Source organism: Salvelinus fontinalis, chromosome 21, assembly GCF_029448725.1.
Source record: "Salvelinus fontinalis isolate EN_2023a chromosome 21, ASM2944872v1, whole genome shotgun sequence".
Classification (NCBI taxonomy): Eukaryota; Metazoa; Chordata; class Actinopteri; order Salmoniformes; family Salmonidae; genus Salvelinus; species Salvelinus fontinalis.
The window spans coordinates 20,459,056-20,469,843 of NC_074685.1; the positions used below are offsets into that span (position 1 = coordinate 20,459,056).

General features: G+C 43.9%; 1 long non-coding RNA gene across 1 annotated transcript; it reads left to right on the forward strand.

Moving 5' to 3' along the window:
• Positions 1–151: 151 nt before the first annotated feature.
• On the forward strand, positions 152–3,698 carry LOC129818399 (uncharacterized). Its single transcript, XR_008753939.1, has 7 exons — positions 152–1,256; positions 1,752–1,817; positions 2,061–2,405; positions 2,497–2,721; positions 2,822–2,865; positions 2,972–3,091; positions 3,488–3,698. It is a non-coding gene; the product is annotated as an uncharacterized LOC129818399 (long non-coding RNA).
• The last annotated feature ends 7,090 nt before the right edge of the window (positions 3,699–10,788 follow it).

Sequence of the window (10,788 nt, forward strand, 5' to 3'; positions counted from 1 at the left end):
CTGCACACATCAACAACAGTCACCCACGAAGCATCGTTACCCATCGCTCCACAAAAGCCACGGTTCTTGCAGAGCAAGGGGAACCACTACTTCAAGGTCTCAAAGCGACTGATGTCACCGATTGAAACGCTATTAGCGCGCACCACCGCTAACTAGCTAGCCATTTCACATCGGTTATACTCACCCCCTTTCGACCTCCTCCTTTTCCTCAGCAACCAGTGATCTGGGTCAACAGCATCAATGTAACAGTTTAACTTTAGTCCGTCCCCTCGCCCCGGGTGCGAACCAGGGACCCTCTACACACATCAACAACAGTCACCCACGAAGCATCGTTACCCATCGCTCCACAAAAGCCGCGGCCCTTGCAGGGCAAGGGGAACCACTACTTCAAGGTCTCAAAGTGAGTGACGTCACCGATTGAAACGCTATTAGCACGCACCACCGCTAACAAGCTAGCCATTTCACATCGGTTACACTAGTGCACGATGAGACAAGGATATCCCTGCCGGCCAAACCCTCGCTAACCCGGACGACACGGGGTCCATTGTGCGCCGCCCCATGGGCCTCCTCGTCGCAGCCTGCTGAGACAGAGCCTGGACTTGAACCCAGAATCTCTAGTGGCACAGCTAACAATGCGATGCAGTGCCTTAGACCACTTCGCCACTCGGGAGTCCCCAATTCAATAATATTTTTAACATATTTTTTGCAATTACAAGTGGTTCCTGCCAGTTAGGCCTGGTTAGGCCCAACCTAATCTCGAAAACCCAGAACAAAATCTTGCATGAACATAACTCTCAAAACGCCTGTGCTCCCGACAGAGGTAACATGTTTGTTACAGATCGTAGGACAGAATAGGCCCACCCAGATCAGTCTTATCTACAACTACAATTGGAGCACATTACAAACCTATGACAGCTATAGTTATGATAGTGTATATGAAAATTATGCACCATCACAAAAGGGAGCTTTAATTTCACCATAAAAGTAGAGAGGAGAGACACAAAATACAGTGTGTCACTCTCACACTCACTACTGTGGCATTGCCTGAGTCATTATCTACAGCCAACAGCTCCTGTGTATATTTCTAAAAACATTTTTGAGGACATGTGAAAACAGTTGACCCCGAAAGCAAATCTTATTTCCATATATCCTGTTTCACTTCTCTCTCTGCATTATAATAATAACAGGTGGCAGGTTTGGGACGTTCAAAGAACTCTTAACCATGATCCAATGAATGTGCTGCTGGTGCCTTATGTGTGAGTTATGTATTATTAATAATATCATTATTGTACTGTGTAATAAAATGTAAAATGTTTTACTTCTTTCATAACATTATCCCTAATTGTACTTTTGCTGGAAAAACAATGAACTACATTTCTTGTAGTCTCTCTTGACCTACAGTTAACAGATGCAGTGTCACGCCCTGGCCTTAGTTATCTTTGTTTTCTTTATTATTTTAGTTAGGTCAGGGTGTGACATGGGGAATGCATGTGTTTTGGATTGTCTAGGGGTTTTGTATGTTAAATGGGTCAGTGTCTTGTCTAGGTGTTTGTATGTCTATGGCTGCCTAGGTTGGTTCTCAATTAGAGGCAGCTGTGGTTCATTGTCTCTGATTGAGAGCCATATTTAAGGCAGCCATAGGCATTGGGGTTTTGTGGTTAATTGTCTATGTTCTATGTTGCATGTGTGCACTTAGTTCTTTCATAGCTTCACGTTCGTCTGTTTTTTTTTTTTTCGTCTTCCAAATAAAGAAGATGTATTTTTCACACGCTGCGCCTTGGTCCTCTCTCTCACCGCAAGACGATCGTGACATGCAGGTACGATTCTCCCCTTCTCTTGCTTGTTTTGTCATTCAACAATAGGGATGCACTTTTGTGATTTGCATGGTTATCAATGGCTGGGAAATAAATGTTGAGCTCTAAAGATGGGAATAATCTTGCATTTTGAAGTAGTTTTAGAACGGACACAAACTAGTTTTTCACTATGATGTTATCATACCTATCTTTCCTCAACTATCTCTCTCTTTCCTCAACTATCTCTCTCATTCCTCATCCTTCAAGGGGACAAGGAGAATCAGACAAACACTTGGATTACCCAGAAGAAGCACCAGATCTCAGTAAGCCTGAAGTTTGTGACCCTGACTGAAGTGGTTGAGCTGAGCTGCAAGTCCTCTGCCCTTGTAGAGGGTCAGCAGTGTTTGTTCTATGTGGATTCTAAACTCAAGGAGCTTGGTCGCGCAAATGCCAGCCACAAACAGTACTCCCTCCCAGTAATGCGGTCAGAGCTGCTTGAGTGAAAGCCCAGAGGGCTGTGGTCAAAGGTCACCGTCCAGTGTCATTACGAAGAGGAGGAGGGCTTCCACTCACCTCCCAGCAAAAATGTCACAGTGGTGGTGTGGAACACAAGTAAGAAAGATTACATGAGAAATGTAATGCATAGATTCCTGATTTAGGTCATTCATCCATTTGGTCAAAAATACATTGTTCTCTGTTACAGACATGCTGACTAAGTACATCATCGGATGTATGGCCCTGATAGGATTCATAATTATACTTGCAGTATTCATATTCTGCATCACCTGTCTCCTCTCACTGAAAGCAAAGAGTATGTGAACCTGGTATCTAACAGCCTTATAAAAGTATTAGCAAACCGATCAGACAGAATCACTCATGTATTCCATTGTTTTACTGTCATAGGGAACGGACGCCTCGTCATAACAAGGTGAATATTGTTGGTTGTGTGTTGAACAGTATGATTATGACAGCATACAGAACATACAGTTCAAATGTGAAGGCCTATCTCACCTATCCATGTCTTTCAGATTGCCCAGTGTCCAGACATTGCAAGGAGACCCTACCCTAACAAGTATGTATGATGCCACAGTGAAGTGTACGTGTGTAGGCCTATTATTATGGAGATATTTACCACAGTCCCGTATTAACAGCACATTTCTGTGATTCTGTTTACACAGCAAGTGACACAAATCTTGCAGAATCTCCACAGGTGTCACGACCTCCGCCGAAGTCGGTTCCTCTCCTTGATCAGGCGGCGCCCTCTGTTCCCCCCATGTCTTTGTATGGAATTGTTTATTGTAAGTGCATGTGCACATTTTCTCTGGTGCGTGACGGGTTTTGTACCCATTTGTTTGTTCTGGTTTCCGGTGGATTTATTTATAAAACTGTTCCGTTGATTACCCAGTTTTGCTCTCCTGCGCCTGACGTCCCTGCCACCAGTTACACTCCCTTACAACAGGAAAATAAGACAATACCATGACATTTTTATGTAGCTGCCTCATGCTCTTCCTCTACTTTGCCAACATAGTGCTTTTTTAGTTTTCTGTGCATAAACAGTACAGTGGGCTGGCACACAACATATAAGCATGTTATAAATGAATAACAGTTGGAATTTTGGTTTATTGAAAGGATTTGATGATTTTATGTTTTCTTTCAAATAGTGATTTGTCCTCATCCCTTTGTTGCAATCACAGGAAGGTGAAGATGATTTGTGCTATGCCCCCGTGTCCCATGCTGGTGCTCCTCCATCCTACTCAGTCATGTTTGAGCAAGGCCATGACTATGCCACAGTGGTCATATACTGACCAGCATGTGCCGACCTGAATGGACATGAAAGGACTTCCACATGGATAGATTGTTTGACTTCAACACCCCCATTTCAATCTATTTGCATTGTAGTTTTGATCATCCAATTTGTCACTTTAAGAGAACAATAAAGATTTTGTATTCCACCATAATTTCTGTTTATCTCGTGTGCACCTGTCAGTCCCAGTCGCAAGAAACAGTAACATAGCGCATGCTACTTTTTGCTGACCAGGCACTCATCTTTGCTTACCTGCTGAATGCTTCTAAATGTAAGCCATTTACTTAAAGTAATAATGACTTCTTAGGCTACTCTCTCATTTCTCAATTAAATTGAAATCATATGTTAAGTCATCTGCTTTTATAAATTCAACGAGGGTTAAGTCTACTCAATGTGCACGGTCCGTTGGTAAATTGGCAAGTTTTCTAACCGTTATCTCACGGTGTGGTGGTTACAAACTACTCTACTACTACCCCACCGTAGCAATACAAGACACGTTTATACCACTAGGTGGCAATGTTGAATCCTGTTTTGCAACAATTTTAAGAGCTCCTTGTAGGCAGGGAAAACCCTTTTAGGACATTCCTGTTATTGGAATAGGCTATCAAAATAAGTCAATCGTACAATACCATTGGAATTAATGTTGAAAGTTACATTCATGTTCCTAAAATGTAAATTGAAAATGTAATGTCGCTGCTTCCTGTTGACAAGCCATTTTGATAAATAGCCCAATGTCAAAACACAGTCTAGAGATTAGATTAGACAGTTTAATAGTCACATAATGCACATAGTTGCAGATGTAATTACAGGGCACAAGCTCCAACAATGCAGGACAAAGTGAAATAAAATACAAATAGATAAAAATACAATGATAAATGTCCATGGGGGGGGGGGGGGGGGGTGTCACGTTCGTTGTAGTGAGGAGACCAAAGCGCAGCGTGATGTGAATACATATTTTTAATAGAAGACGACTGAACACGAAGAACACTAAACAAAATAACAAAATAACAAAACGAACATGAACGCTATAAACAATGAGTGCAGACATGCAACTTCACATAGACAATAACCCACAAACCAAACTGGAAAATGGCAACCTAAATAGGATCCCCAATCAGAGACAACGATAAACAGCTGCCTCTGATTGGGAACCAATCTAGGCCACCATAGACCTACATATGTCTAGACTAGGCTAGACACACACACCTAGACATACAAAAAACCCTAGACAAGACAAAAACACACATACCACCCTCGTCACACCCTGACCTAACCAAAATAATAAAGAAAACAAAGAATACTAAGGTCAGGGCGTGACGGGGGTTAGCGTCCATTAGAGGGGAAGGGAAATGTCCAAAGGAGGAGCAGCAGGGGGAGTAGGTGACTAGTCGTGACTATTCAGCATAATACATGTCTATTGGGGTGAGGGCAGGGTAAAAAATGACCTTTGAGGTGGGGGGTAGAAGCCTGATGGTCTGGGGGTAGAAGCTATTGGCCAGTCTTACAGTTTTTACCATGATGCTCCTATGCTGCCTGCGTCTGAGTGATAGAAACAGGGAGAACAGTCCATGGCTCGGGTGGCTGGGGTCCCTGAGGATAGTCTTGGCCTTCCTGCGAGACCTGGTGCAGTAGGTGTCCAAATCAATAAGCAATATGCAGAAACAGTTCGTTATATATTTATAATCTAAACCTAAAATCTACTATCTTCACAAGTGCAACAACAGTAATCATCTTACTTGTATTTTTTTAAACGAGCACCTTATAAACTGCACACGCATCAAAACCCAGGTGTTTGGACAAGTGGCAAGAAATCACTGATATCGATTAGGTGGGGGGGGATCAGGTTGTAGCGCTGTTGAAACTAACACAACTAAAAAACACATGGAAACTGTAGATACTTTTTACATCACTGGTTAGAGAACAACCTGCAGAAGACAGTCAGCTACATTTTGGAGTGAGGCAATTTGGTTTGGGGGTCACCAAAACAGAAAGAGAAACGTAACACTTATTTTCCAATCACTCATATTGATATTACATTGAAATCAATTGCGTGAGGGGGAGATAAGTTTGCAAGTCCTGTTAAAACTAACACAGATCAAAAACTACACGGAATCTGGTAATAATGTGTTGCCTACAATTTGTAGAAGACAGCTAGTGTCACGATCGTCTTGAGGATAATGAGTGGACCAAGACGCAGCGTGTGAAAAATACATCTCTTTAATTTGAGACGAGTGAAACACGAATCGAACACTTAAAACAAAACTAAACAAAACAACAAACGACCGTGAAGCTACAAACGTAAGTGCAATACAAAAGCAACAAACGTTCTACATAGACAATTACCCACAAACACATAATGCCTATGGCTGCCTTAAATATGGCTCCCAATCAGAGACAAACGAAAGACAGCTGTCTCTGATTGAGAACCACTCAGGCAACCATAGACTTACCTAGACATATTCACTAACCACAACCCCATACACTAAACCCAACACCCCCTTTACCATATAACCACCCAAGACGAGACAAAACACAAACATTCCCCATGTCACACCCTGACCTAACTAAAATAATAAAGAAAACAAAGAATACTAAGGCCAGGGCGTGACAGCTAGCTACATTTTGAAGTGTTGTATTTTGATTCAAGTGGATTGCCAATGCGGTAAGTGTAATGTAACACTAATTCTTTTTACCACTGATAATGGAATTTATATGTTTAAATTAATGATTAGAATATTCCACCCTGAAACCATATAATTGTATGAAATTGATTAGAATCATAAAATTATATTCTGATGATGTGTGTAGTTTTAGTCAGAATTAGGTTAAAACAATGTATCTGTATAGTTTAAAAACCCAGACTGTCTGAGCAAGGCGTAGCTCAGGATTGTGTGTGTGTGTAGTAAAATACCGAAGAACAATTAAAACTGTTTTTGAACCGACCTGGCTAGGCCTCTGAGAGACTTGGGAGAGGACAGGGAGTACTTCAAGGTCTCCCTAATCTCGGGGGAATGAAACTGTTGGCTGGAGAGGGACACCGAGTGGTGCGAACTGTGGAGAAGGACTGTTTGTGTGTATGTATGTGCGTAGGATACCTACTGTTTGTGTGGAAGTATGTGCGCAGCTATAAAATGGATGTTTTTGTATTCTTGACTTCAGAACGTTCTCTGAATAAACTGTACTAGGCTTTTGCATAAGTTGAGTCTTTGACAAATTATTATTAAACCTATGGTCTTACAAACCTCGGGGATTGGTCAAAGCTATTGATTGATTGTTATTATCATTGCGATTGAAAATTCTCATGACAACCACTTCCATCGATATCATGCTTAAATCAATAGAACAGGGTCAAACGTTTGGGCTGTAGCATTGTTGGTTAGATGAGAACTTATAGAATGCACACAGTATTGGCCTATCTATATTTTGGAATGTCTGAAGTTGATTTTCGGCAAGCAACTTTTATAGAGACCAGGTCCTCCCGAGTGGTGCAGCACAATTGGCCAAGCGTCGTCCGGTTAGGGGAGGGTTTGGCTGGCCCGATTTCCTTGTCCCATTGCGTTCTAGAGACTCCTTATGGTGGCCAGGCACCTCCAAGCTGACTTGGTCGCCAGCTGGATGGTGTTTCCTCCGACACATTGGTGCGGCTGGCTTCCGGGTTAAGAGAGCAGTGCGGCTTGGCAGGGTCGTGTTTCGGAGGACGCATGGCTCTCGACCTTCGCCTCTCCCTAGTCCATAACATGGCTGGAGAGGGTTGGGTGCTTAAACAGAAAATATCTATAACATCCGCCTACTAATTAAACCCAATAAATCAGTTACTGAACTCATTTTGATGATGTCTCTGTTAAGTGGCTCAGTTGGTAAAATCAAATCAAATTTTATTTGTCACATACACATGGTTAGCAGATGTTAATGCGAGTGTAGCGAAATGCTTGTGCTTCTAGTTCCGACAATGCAGTAATAACCAACAAGTAATATCTAACCTAACAATTCCACAACTACTACCTTATACACACAAGTGTAAAGGGATAAAGAATATGTACATAAAGATATATGAATGAGTGATGGTACAGAACGGCATACGCAATGCGGTAGATGGTATAGAGTAGATGCAGTAGATGGTATAGAGTACAGTATATACATATGAGATGAGTACTGTAGGGTATATAAACATAAAGTGGCATAGTTTAAAGTGGCTAGTGATACATGTATTACATAAAGATGGCAAGATGCAGTAGATGATATAGAGTACAGTATATACATATACATATGAGATGAGTAATGTAGGGTATGTAAACATTATATTAAGTGGCATTGTTTAAAGTGGCTAGTGATACATTTTTACATAATTTCCATCAATTCCCATTATTAAAGTGGCTGGAGTTGAGTCAGTATGTTGGCAGCGGCCACTAAATGTTAGTAGTGGCTGTTTAACAGTCTGATGGCCTTGAGATAGAAGCTGTTTTTCAGTCTCTCGGTCCCTGCTTTGATGTACCTGTACTGACCTCTCCTTCTCGATGATAGCGGGGTGAACAGGCAGTGGCTCGGGTGGTTGTTGTCCTTGATGATCTTTATGGCCTTCCTGTGACATCGGGTGGTGTAGGTGTCCTGGATGGCAGGTAGTTTGCCCCCGGTGATGCGTTGTGCAGACCTCACTACCCTCTGGAGAGCCTTACGGTTGTGGGCGGAGTAGTTGCCGTACCAGGCAGTGATACAGCCCGACAGGATGCTCTCGATTGTGCATCTGTAGAAGTTTGTGAGTGCTTTTGGTGACAAGCCGAATTTCTTCAGCCTCCTGAGGTTGAAGAGGCGCTGCTGAGCCTTCTTCACAACGCTGTCTGTGTGGGTGGACCAATTCAGTTTGTCTGTGATGTGTACACCGAGGAACTTAAAACTTTCCACTTTCTCCACTACTGTCCCGTCAATGTGGATAGGCGGGTGCTCCCTCTGCTGTTTCCTGAAGTCCACAATCATCTCCTTTGTTTTGTTGACGTTGAGTGTGAGGTTATTTTCCTGACACCACACTCCGAGGGCCCTCACCTCCTCCCTGTAGGCCGTCTCGTAGTTGTTGGTAATCAAGCCTACCACTGTAGTGTCGTCCGCAAACTTGATGATTGAGTTGGATGCGTGCATGGCCACGCAGTCGTGGGTGAACAGGGAGTACAGGAGAGGGCTCAGAACGCACCCTTGTGGGGCCCCAGTGTTGAGGATCAGCGGGGTGGAGATGTTGTTACCTACCCTCACCACCTGGGGGCGGCCCGTCAGGAAGTCCAGGACCCAGTTGCACAGGGCGGGGTCGAGACCCAGGGTCTCGAGCTTGATGACGAGTTTGGAGGGTACTATGGTGTTAAATGCTGAGCTGTAGTCGATGAACAGCATTCTCACATAGGTATTCCTCTTGTCCAGATGGGTTAGGGCAGTGTGCAGTGTGGTTGCGATTGCGTCGTCTGTAGACCTATTGTGTCGGTAAGCAAATTGGAGTGGGTCTAGGGTGTCAGGTAGGGTGGAGGTGATATGGTCCTTGATTAGTCTCTCAAAGCACTTCATGATGACGGAAGTGAGTGCTACGGGGCGGTAGTCGTTTAGCTCAGTTACCTTAGCTTTCTTGGGAACAGGAACAATGGTGGCCCTCTTGAAGCATGTGGGAACAGCAGACTGGGATAAGGATTGATTGAATATGTCCTTAAACACACCAGCCAGCTGGTCTGCGCATGCTCTGAGGACGCGGCTGGGAATGCCGTCTGGGCCTGCAGCCCTGCGAGGGTTAACACGTTTAAATGTTTTACTCACCTCGGCTGCAGTGAAGGAGAGCCCGCAGGTTTTTGTAGCGGGCCATGTCAGTGGCACTGTATTGTCCTCAAAGCGAGCAAAAAAGTTATTTAGTCTGTCTGCGAGCAAGACATCCTGGTCCGCGACGGGGCTGGTTTTCTTTTTGTAATCCGTGATTGACTGTAGACCCTACCACATACCTCTTGTGTCTGAGCTGTTGAATTGCGACTCTACTTTGTCTCTATACTGGCACTTAGCTTGTTTGATTGCCTTGCGGAGGGAATAGCTACACTGTTTGTATTCGGTCATGTTTCCGGTCACCTTGCCCTGGTTAAAAGCAGTGGTTCGCGCTTTCAGTTTCACGCGAATGCTGCCATCAATCCACGGTTTCTGGTTTGGGAATGTTTTAATCGTTGCTGTGGGTACGACATCGTCAATGCACTTTCTAATGAACTCGCTCACCGAATCAGCGTATTCGTCAATGTTGTTGTTGGACGCAATGCGGAACATATCCCAATCCATGTGATCGAAGCAGTCTTGAAGCGTGGAATCAGATTGGTCGGACCAGCGTTGAACAGACCTGAGCGCGGGAGCTTGCTGTTTTAGTTTCTGTTTGTAGGCTGGAAGCAACAAAATGGAGTCGTGGTCAGCTTTTCCGAAAGGAGGGCGGGGGAGGGCCTTATATGCATCGCGGAAGTTAGTATAACATTGATCCAAGGTTTTACCAGCCCTGGTAGTACAATCGATATGCTGATAGAATTTAGGGAGTTTTGTTTTCAGATTAGCCTTGTTAAAATCCCCAGCTACGATGAATGCAGCCTCAGGGTGTGTGGTTTCCAGTTTACATAGAGTCAGATAAAGTTCGTTCAGGGCCATCGATGTGTCTGCTTGGGGGGGAATATATACGGCTGTGATAATAATCGAAGAGAATTCCCTTGGTAGATAATGCGGTCGACATTTGATTGTGAGGAATTCTAAATCAGGTGAACAGAATGACTTGAGTTCCTGTATGTTGTTATGATCACACCACGTCTCGTTAATCATAAGGCATACACCCCCGCCCCTCTTCTTACCAGAAAGATGTTTGTTTCTGTCGGCGCGATGCGTGAAGAAACCAGCTGGCTGCACCGACTCCGTTAGCGTCTCTCGAGTGAGCCATGTTTCCGTGAAGCAAAGAACGTTACAGTCTCTGATGTCTCTCTGGAATGCTACCCTTGCTCGGATTTCATTAAACTTGTTGTCAAGAGACTGGACATTGGCGAGTAGTATGCTAGGGAGTGGAGCGCGATGTGCCCGTCTCCGAAGCCTGACCAGAAGACCGCTTCTTTTGCCCCTTTTACTGCGTCGTTGTTTAGGGTCGCCGGCTGGGATCAGATCAGATAATGATTCTCTCCACCACAAACGGACCAATGAACTTTGGTGACA